Source organism: Zingiber officinale, chromosome 7A, assembly GCF_018446385.1.
Source record: "Zingiber officinale cultivar Zhangliang chromosome 7A, Zo_v1.1, whole genome shotgun sequence".
Classification (NCBI taxonomy): Eukaryota; Viridiplantae; Streptophyta; class Magnoliopsida; order Zingiberales; family Zingiberaceae; genus Zingiber; species Zingiber officinale.
The window spans coordinates 71,511,353-71,522,371 of record NC_055998.1 but is presented as its reverse complement, the minus strand read 5'-3'; positions in this window follow the sequence as shown (position 1 = coordinate 71,522,371).

Here is an 11,019-nt window from a genome sequence, read left to right as displayed (position 1 = left end):
TTGTGACTCTTGATATTCCATGGGGGTTACAAGTCTTAATGTGGCCGGCCACTTTTAGTGTGGATGAAAGTTTTATTTTAATTCAAGGCTAATTGATTTCATCTTCTTCCTCTTGCTCACGATTCTTCTCTCCCTCTCCTCCTTCTTGCCGAGACCTTGCTTCAGTGCTAGCACACTCTAAAGGTTTCTTCTTTATCTCTTGCTTGTGTGGATACACATAGAGAAGTGTTTACTTTGACACTTTCGAGATCCGGCGAACCGAGGACAAGTGGGATTGCGAAGGGCTTCGCTACAAAGGTATAAAAAGGTTTATCCTTATGTAGATCTACTGTAGATCAACGTTTAAACTCATACTCGTATTTTTCGAATGTTTTTCTTCGCACGAGATCCAGTGGCTAGGGGGTTTCGGGGTTTCGGGGTTTAACCCAACAGTGGTATCAGAGCCACGTGTGAAGCGAGTACGAGTTTCGTTTCATATTTTTATGAAAAATATAAATCTGTAAACTTTCTGTAAATTGATGTTTTTATAGTTTTAATGGGTTATTTTCTCGTAGTAACGAAGCACAAGTGTTTAGACACTTGTAGGCTTCGACTACTGAGAAGTTTTTCATGAAAAGGTGAAGTTTCGACCCCAAAATGTTTTGGGACAGCGGGCTTAGGCGCTATTGGATCGCTTAGGAGTAACTCGCGATTGTTAGATCGCGGGTAGGGGTACTTCCCCTAACCCCGCAAGGGGATTTGCTCCGCAATTGCGCCCGAAATCGCTAATCGGGACCGACGGGAAAAATTTACCCATAAAATTGTAAAATTATGAAAAAATTACAGAAAATTATGAAAAATATATAATTTAGAATTATATATTGATTTTGTGATAGTCATGGCCCAATAGACCCAATTGAATTGGAAATTTGTGTTGTAATTTATAATACAGCTTGCGCGCTGTCATTTGTGTTTGCGTGTGCTGTATATCATTCGCGACCTGCGCGTCGTGCCTCTCTTTTATATATTCTTGTTGTAAATTAGATTTAGACTCGAATGTAACTCGAGTTTCAAAATTGTAATGTACAAAATTGGAGCGGTGGAAGGTCCACTCGAGACGGAATTACGAGGAGGGCGCGAGCAACACAAGGTGGTCAAAAGGAAAGCACTTAAGAAGCTATTGACCCTAGGTTGACCATCCGATCTTCTCATTGGCTTGAGAAGATCGTAGTAGGGCCATGACTAAATCACAAAAAATTATTTAATTAATTGATTTTGTGTATGTGATGCATAATTTAGTAATTAATTAGTGCCTTACGATTAGATTAAATCTAAATCGTGCACAAGATGCACCCTTACGATTAGATTAGATCTACATCGTGTACAAGATGCACTCTATCGAATAGATTAGATCTATCGTGTATTTGATACACATCGACGTTTAGATTAGATCTATATTACGTCAACTCTAATGCCTACCATGCCGTGATACCTACCACTACCTCGATCGCATGCTGTTGTTGAATTTGCCAAAGCAGAGCAACACATACTATCTTGGTAGGGTACGGAGGGACAATCTTGGTCCCGCCTATCAACGCATGGGTGAATACAAACTCAATTAGATTGAGTATTCCTAGTTTACTCGGTTGGATCGAGTACAACTATAGACATTCTTCCAATGGTTGGAAAGGTAGGACAAAATCACGTTTATATTAATTCTCGGGCGTATTAGCCAAAGCTAACTTGAGTTTTAATATAAATGCGGATTTTATCCTATAAACAAGAGTTGCATAGAGATGTAATTGATAATCGTTACCTACCGATCATACTAAACCTTGGGCGTATTAGCCAAAGCTAACTCAAGGGTTAGTATGATGTGGATCTTGTCCCATATGAATTATAGAATTCAGTGGGAGCATCATTTAGTTAAAGGCCTAATTAAATGATTAAGAATATGATACTTATTTCTGCATTTATTTCTGTTGTAGAATTGCCATGACGTCGAACACGAACACCTTCTCCCTGCGATCTTTCCTCGAGAAGGACAAGCTCAACGGAGCAAACTTCCTGGACTGGTACAGGAACCTGAGAATAGTTCTCACCCAAGAACGTAAACTGTACGTTTTGGAGCAGCCCATTCCGGAGGCTCCTCCTGCCAATGCCCTGCGAGCTGACAAAGATGCTTACAAGAAGCATCAAGATGACGCATTAGATGTGTCCTGTCTAATGCTCGCGACCATGAACTCTGAGCTTCAGAAGCAACATGAGTTAATGGGCGCTTATGATATGGTTGAACATCTTCGTCAGCTGTATCAAGGACAAGCGAGGCATGAGAGATTTGAGATCTCAAGGGCACTGTTTCAGTGTAAGATGTCAGATGGGGCTCCCGTAGGCCCATATATACTCAAAATGATTGGGTACATAGAGAACCTACAAAGGTTGGGGTTCCCTCTTGGCCAAGAGCTGGCTACTGACCTGATCTTGCAATCCTTGCTGGATAGCTACAGTCAATTCGTTCTAAACTACAATATGAACGAGATTGACAAGCCACTGCCCGAGCTGCTTAGCATGTTAAGAACTGCTGAGCTAAACCTTAAGAAGGCTAAGCCCAACACTGTTCTGATGGTTCAGAAACATAAGGGCAAGGGCAAGCCCAAAGGCAAGGGAAAGTCCCAAGCCAAGGGCAAAGGCAAGGCACTAAAGCCTAAAGGAGGGGTCGCCAAGGATGCTACCTGCTTCCACTGCGGTCAGACCGGGCACTGGAAGAGGAACTGCAAGGTATACTTGGAGGATCTTAAGAAGAAGCGAAGTGAGACTTCCACTTCAGGTATATATGTTATAGAAGTCAATCTATCTATTTCTACATCATGGGTATTAGATACTGGATGTGCTTCTCACATTTGTACTGATGTGCAGGTGCTGAGAAATAGCAGGGCATTGACAAAGGGCGAGGTGGACCTACGAGTAGGCAATGGAGCACGGGTTGCTGCTGTTGCTGTAGGGACTTACTTTCTATCTCTGCCCTCTAGGCTTGTACTAGAGTTAGTCGATTGTTGTTATGTGCCTGCATTAACTAAGAACATTATATCAGTTTCTTGTTTGGACAAGAAAGGTTTCTCATTTACAATAAAGAACAAATGTTGTTCCGTCTTTTTAAACGATATGTTCTATTGTAGTGCACCTCTGATAAACAGACTCTATGTTCTAGACCTTGGGAGCCCTATCTATAACATAAATACCAAGAGGTTCAAGTCAAATGACATGAACCAAACCTACCTCTGGCACTGTCGCTTAGGTCATATAAATGACAAGCGCTTATCCCAGCTCCATAAGGATGGTTTGCTGGACTCATTTGATTTAGAATCATATGAGATATGCGAGTCATGCCTACGAGGCAAGTTGACCAAGACTCCCTTTAGTGGGCACAGCGAGAGAGCGACTGATTTGTTAGGACTCATACATAGTGATGTGTGTGGCCCTTTCAATGTCGCTGCTAGAGGCGGTTATAGGTACTTCATCACATTTACTGATGACTTCAGTAGATATGGTTATGTGTATTTGATGACACATAAGTCTGAATCCTTTGAAAAGTTTAAAGAATTCAAGAATGAAGTACAGAAAAGAGTATTAAGATACTTCGATCCGATCGAGGTGGAGAATACCTTAGCCATGAGTTCCGTGACTATCTAGCTGAGTGTGGGATTCTATCCCAACTCACTCCTCCTGGAACACCACAGTGGAATGGTGTATCCGAAAGGAGGAATCGTACCTTATTAGATATGGTACGATCTATGATGAGTCACACAGATCTTCCGACATACCTTTGGGGTTTTGCTCTAGACACGGCAGCTTTTATACTCAACCGAGTTCCATCCAAGGCCGTGATAAAGACACCATATAGGATATGGACTGGGAGAGATGCCCGGGTGTCTTTCATGAGGATTTGGGGTTGTGAGGCTTACGTTAGACGTCAAGTCTCAGACAAGTTAGGACCCAAATCCGACAAGTGCTACTTTATAGGATATCCCAAGGAAACTAAAGGATATTACTTCTACATTCCCAGTCAGCACAAGGTAGTTGTGGCAAAGACTGGGGTCTTTCTAGAAAGGGACTTTGTTTCTAGAAAGACTAGTGGGAGCACGTTCGATCTTGAAGAAGTTCAAGATGCGAACAATAGCACTGATGCCTCGATGGAAGTTGAACTGGAACCACAAAGTGTTGTGGATGATGTTATTCCATAAAGAGTTGAGGAACAACAACCAGTTCAAGTAGACATAACTCTTCGCAGGTCTGATAGGGTACGTCGTCAGCCTGAGAGATACTCATTTCTCTTGTCTGACCATGATGACGTTGTGCTCATAGAGGATGAGCCTACCACCTATCAGGAAGCTGTGATGAGACCAGATTCCGAGAAATGACTAGAAGCCATGAGATCCGAAATGGAATCCATGTACGCCAACCAAGTATGGACTTTGGTTGGTCCACCTGAAGGGGTAAAACCCATTGGGTGTAAGTGGGTCTTTAAGAGAAAGACTGACATGGATGGACTTATCTATATGGGTCGCTTGGTAGCTAAAGGTTTCAAGCAGATTCATAGTATTAACTATGATGAAACCTTTTCTCCAGTAGCGATGTTTAAGTCCATTTGGATCTTGCTTGCTAATGCAGCCTATCATGACTATGAGATATGGCAGATGGATGTCAAAACTGCGTTTCTGAATGGAAACCTACTCGAGGATGTGTACATGACACAACCTGAGGGTTTTGTAGATCCACAGCATACTAGTAGAGTATGCAAGCTGCATAGGTCCATTTATGGACTAAAGCAAGTTTCTCGGAGCTGGAATCTTCGATTTGATGATGCAATCAAATAGTTTGGTTTCATCAAGAACGAAAATGAGCCTTGTGTCTACAAGAAGATTGTAGGGGATATAGTTGTCTTCCTCATATTGTATGTGGATGACATATTACTCATTGGGAAGGACATCCCTATGCTTCAGTCTGTCAAGACCTGGCTAGGGAGTTGCTTCTCAATGAAGGACTTAGGTGAGGCATCCCGTATTCTAGGGATTCAGATCTATAGAGATAGATCTAAGAGATTGCTTGGCCTAAGTCAGAGTACATACATTGACAAGGTACTCCTACGGTTTGCCATACAGAACTCCAAGAAGGGATTTCTGCCGATGTCACATGGCGTGAGTCTTTCGAAGACTCAAGGTCCCTCTTCTAGAGAGGAGAGAGACCGCATGGATCATATCCCTTATGCCTCAGTCATAGGATCGATCATGTACGCCATGCTATGTACTCGACCTGATGTCTCGTATGCTTTGAGCATGACGAGCAGATACCAGTCAGATCCAGGTGAAAGTCACTGGATAGCGGTCAAGAATATTCTTAAGTACTTAAGAAGGACTAAAGAATATTTCTTGATATATGGAGGCGATGATGAGCTAACTGTAAAGGGTTACAGTGATGCTAGCTTCCAGACCGACCAGGATGACTATAGATCGCAGTCGGGGTTCATATTTTGCATTAATGGTGGTGCTGTTAGCTGGAAGAGTTCGAAGCAGGATACAGTAGCTGATTCTACAATAGAAGCCGAGTACATTGCTGCATCAGAGGCAACAAAGGAGGCAGTTTGGATTCGCAAGTTCATCACTGAACTTAGGGTGGTTCCTAGCATTGCTGACCCCATTGAGCTCTATTGTGACAACAATGGAGCTATAGCACAGGCGAAGGAACCTCGCTCACACCAGCGGACCAAACACATACTACGGCGCTTCCATCTCATTCGAGAGATCATCGAGAGAGGAGATGTGAAGATTTGCAGAGTACCTACAGAGGCTAACATCGCAGATCCCTTGACCAAGGCTTTGGCACAGAGAAAGCATGATGGTCACACTAGGTCATTGGGGCTTAGAGCCTACACTGATTGGCACTAGTGCTAGTGGGAGATTGTTAGCTAGAGCCCTAGAGCCAATCATTTGATGATTGTATTTTTTGGACTTGTTGTATCATATTCTATATATATAAATAAAGGCATTTGGTTTTTGGTTGTTATACTTACTTGTATTGGTGCCAAATAAACTAAGTATAATAACGTCCTTGAGTAGAAGGTTCTTACCTATATCAATTGGTTAGCTGAACCGATAGTAAGATTATATAGGGAACACTACTCTTAATCATTCCTAGTCGAGTATTAACATTCAGGGACAATGTTAATGCAATAAGACTAGCATGTAGGTCAACTCGATGACTTGATCCCACAAGTCATGGATATGGAGATATAAAGTTGACACATGGGTATGCATTGGAGAATGTATACTGAATGACCCGCCATGAGAAAGTATCATGGATCGTTATATGAGTGTCATATACTTTCTCATGTGGCTATTAGTATGACTACTAGTCCTTAGACCTGAAGTCACCATGGTTCCCTACATAAGGAGTTATGTACTTTGGTTTCGTCAAACGTCACCCGTAACTGGGTGGACTATAAAGGCGATTACTGGGTATGTAACAAATTATGCGGAGGGATGTGAGTGATGTATATGGGATCTATCTCTCCTATATGACGGGAGAGACATCGGTATTCTTGATAGAGTGAGACCACGAAGTGCATGGCCATGCCCAAATGAGTCAATATAGGATATTGAGCTCATTTGATTTAGTGAGTCTACTTGGAGTTCAAGATTTAGATTGATTAGAGGATGACACGGTCTATGCCTCACATTGATCAATCTAGATGTCTAGGATAGAAGGACAATGTCATATATTGTGAGGAGTCACAATTAGTAGTCACAAGGTGATGTTGGATCTCAACATTCTTGTAACTTGGGTAGTAATGATGTGTTGCTAGATACCGCTCATTACTTATGCTTCTAAATGGGTTTAGGGGCATTGCCAACGTTACAAGAACCTATAGGGTCACACACTAAGGGCAATTATATGGAGACTAGGTTCATTTTATGAACCTAAATGATTAGGTTCATATGATGAACCAAATTGGATTAAGAGTAATCCAAAGTAGGTTAATTGAGTTGGACTCAAGTTGGTTCATGTGTTAAGTGAGTCTAATTTGGACTTAGACTCATTTAATTAATTTAATTCAATGAATAGAGATTCATTAAATTAAAATTGGCTTGGACCAATGGTTAGATTAGATCAACCAAGGGATAGAAGTAGTCAAGTTTGACTTGACTTAAGTAGGAAGATGAAGAGTCAAGTTTTTGACTTGACTTTGACTTGACCAATGCCACATCATCAAGGCTTCTTCATTTGGTCAAGTTTGACTTGACCAAATGCCACCTCATGGGAGTTACCAAGAGTTGTGACTCTTGATATTCCATAGGGGTTACAAGTCTTAATGTGGCCGACCACTTTTAGTGTGGATGAAAGTTTTATTTTAATTCAAGGCTAATTGATTTCATCTTCTTCCTCTTGCTCACAATTCTTCTCTCCCTCTCCTCCTTCTTGCCGAGACCTTGCTTGAGTGCTAGCACACTCTAAAGGTTTATTCTCCATCTCTTGCTTGTGTGGATACACATAGAGAAGTGTCTACTTTGACACTTTCGAGATCCGGCGAACCGAGGACAAGCGGGATTGCGAAGGGCTTCGCTACAAAGGTATAAAAAGGTTTATCCTTATGTAGATCTACTGTAGATCAACGTTTAAACTCATACTCATATTTTTCGAATGTTTTTCTTCGCACGAGATCCAGTGGCTAGGGGGTTTCGGGGTTTCCGCGACGCAAAAAAGCGGTTTTCGCGGCCCGAAAAACCCAACACACGACACCAGGATTTCAACCTAGAGTCCCCGACTCTAGGATTTTTGCCCGAAGCACTTAACCTACCAAAACTTTCCGCATAGGGTTACCTCCTCCTAGGACCTAGGCTTACCACCCCCTAGGAGTTTCCCTTTGCCTAACTGTAGCTAGGACTTTTCTTCATTTAGGGTTACCATCCCCTAGGACATAGGGTTACCACCTCCTAAGGGTTTTCGCATGCCTAACAATAGCTAGAACTTTTGCCTAAGTACACTTAGGACTTTCCTGCAAACTCATTCAAACATGTTAGACCATAAGACAACTTAACTTTTAACTCTTTGACATAATCAAAACTCAGGTTCGATCGTCTGGTGCTCCCTGCACCAACACGCACTGCTCAAAGTATGATCCGACAAAGTCGTAACTCGACTCCAACAACCGGAAGCCTTAAATTCTCTTTTCTTATTTGTTAGTATACTTTTATTTATTGTAATTAAAGTGTACTTTGATTTGTAAATTTTTGAAACTATAGTGATTGCCCATCAAAAGCACTTTTACGTGTAGGCCTTGGAGTAAGAGTCGCCACAAGCTCCGAACCAAGTAAAATCGTGGTGTTTTTGTTTGATGTTTACTATTCCACTACGTATATTTGGCTGATTCTTTTAAAATGAACGAATTAGCCACAAACGCTTTTCGATCCTACAATTGGTATCAGAGCGAAGCCACTCTGATTTGGTGAAACTTCCAATCGAGCAGGGTGATTCTTTTTTCAAAAACAAAATTACATATCGTTTTTGCTTAAAAAAGATTCTTACACCTTTAGTTTTTTCATCCAAAACTATTTTTGAAAAATTCATTTTCATCTCTTCATCATTTATTAGTATTGACAAAATATCGCTGATACGGGTTATGTTAGATGGGTCAGCAAGTAAAGGAGGAATTTAAGTCCAGAGAGATAGGAGAGGTATAATCACCGGTAGAAGAAAGGCCGAATGATTGCCTCTATGTCCATGTATGCTCGACCGGACAAAACCTGCCCGAGCATAAAGGTATTTATCCATATATAACATTCTCAGTATATTACCGGTCGACCGAAGGGCAAGTGAGCACCCAAGTGCTCATATAGGCTCGGGCGGGCAAAGCCCACCCGAGCATAAAAGTATTTAGCCTTATATAATATTCTCAGTATATTATCGGTCGACCGAAGGCTGAGTAAGCGCCCCAGCGCTTATATACGCTCGACCAGGTAAAGCTCGCTAGAACATAAAGACATTTAGCCTTATATAATATTCTCAATATATTATCGATCGACCGAAGGCCAAGTGACTGCCCTAGCGCTCATATAGGCTTAGCCAGGCAAATTCCGCCCAAGTATAAAGGCATTTAGCCTTATATAACATTCTCAGTATATTACTGACCGATCGAAGGCCGAGTGAGCACCCCAGCGCTCATATAGGCTCGGTCGGGGAAAGCCTGCCCAAGTATAAAGACATTTAGCCTTATATAATATTCTCAGTATATTATCGGCCGACCGAAGGCCGAGTGAGCACCCTAGCGCTCATATAAGCTCGGTCGGGCAAAGCCCGCCCGAGCGTAGAAACATATTTAACCTTCTATATAATTCTCAACATATAACCGGCCGATCACAGGCCGAGTGAGCGCCCCAGCGCTTATATATGCTAGACCGGACAAAGCTTGCCCGAGCGTAAAAATATATTTAACAGAAGGTATTCTTAACAGTATACATGATCGACTGGGATATATTCAACAGTAAACACTCTTAACAGTATATACGATCGGCTTGAACAATCGGCTAAGATATATTCAGCAGGAAGCACTCTTAATAGTATATACAACCGGCTTTAACGACCGGTCGAAACACACTCAGCAAAAGGTATTCTAAGCAGTATATATGGCCGGCTTAAATAGTCGGCTAGAACATGCTTAAAAGAATATTTGGTGGGAAACATCTTCTAGAAGCTTCTACAATTATGATGACGTGTTATAAACGACAAAACAGGTACATCTGGGGTATAGAAAAGATTTCTTAAGGGATTATTGCATGAAGCATAGGAGATGACTTCATCTCCTAACAAACTCTAACGAACTGGAGACCACCTCATGACTACGGAGGTCACGTGAGGTGGTATAAAAAGGGGGATCCTCTCCGTTAGCAAGGTACGCAAGTTCTAGCATCTAAACTCTGTTTTTACTTCAGTTACTATTCTTCTTCTTCTTCTTCCATCTGTGAGAGGGACTGATTTGAGCATCGGAGGGCCTAGTCAGGGATCCCCACCCCAGTCTTAGGTCACTAACGTTTTGTTGGCTCATCTCACTGTGCGCAGGAGCGTTGAGGAGTTTCTTCAGATCTTTGGAGTGTGTCTTCATCAGAGGTCATTGTCATTCATCAAAACCGGTGCTCATCTTCACATATTTTAGACAGAATCAAATTTGATCCCGTGTGTGGGAACTATTCACCTGGATCTGAGGCTATGAACATGGAGGAAGCTGGCAAACTCAATACCATCACTATCTCACAAGACGATCTAGAGTTGTTTATCAACGCCAGAGTGCAGAAGATACTACAACAACAACAGCAACAAGGGAATACCGGTGGTACATTACCGGTAATACCACCTCTGGCGATGTCGGTGACCTCTCATCATAGAGAGAGGGGCATCAAAGGAGGGGATCCGGTTCATCTGTTCTGTGCTCCTCTTTCTCCCACCTGACGTTCCAAAGCTTACTTTTGAACACCCATTGAATAAGGATGATGAAGAGCAACTCTTCAAGAATCTTCTGGAGAAACCCCAATGAAGGAAAAACGAAAGGGGAAGGTGATAGCTAGTGACAGTTCTCCTGAAAGGATTGTCACTCCATTCACTCAATGGGTGTTGGATGATCCATTGCCAAAGTATTACCAGAACGTAAATGTGAGAGAATATTCGGGAACAATCGATCCTGAAGATCATCTTCTCAAGTTTGAGCATGCAACGCTTCTCCAACAATTCACTGATGGAGTCAAATGTCGTATGTTTCTTGCTACTTTTGGAGGAGCGGCTCAGAGATTGTTTAAGTGATTGCCAGAGAATTCTATTCGTCGCTTTAAGGATTTTTGCAAGGTATTCTTGCATCATTTTTCCGGCAATCGAAGGTACCACAAAACACCATGGAGTCTTTTTTCTATCAAGTAAGTGTTGGGTTTTTCGGGCCGCGAAAATCGCTTTTTGCGTCGCGGAAACCCCGAATCACCCAAAAGCGTAGATCCGTGCAAG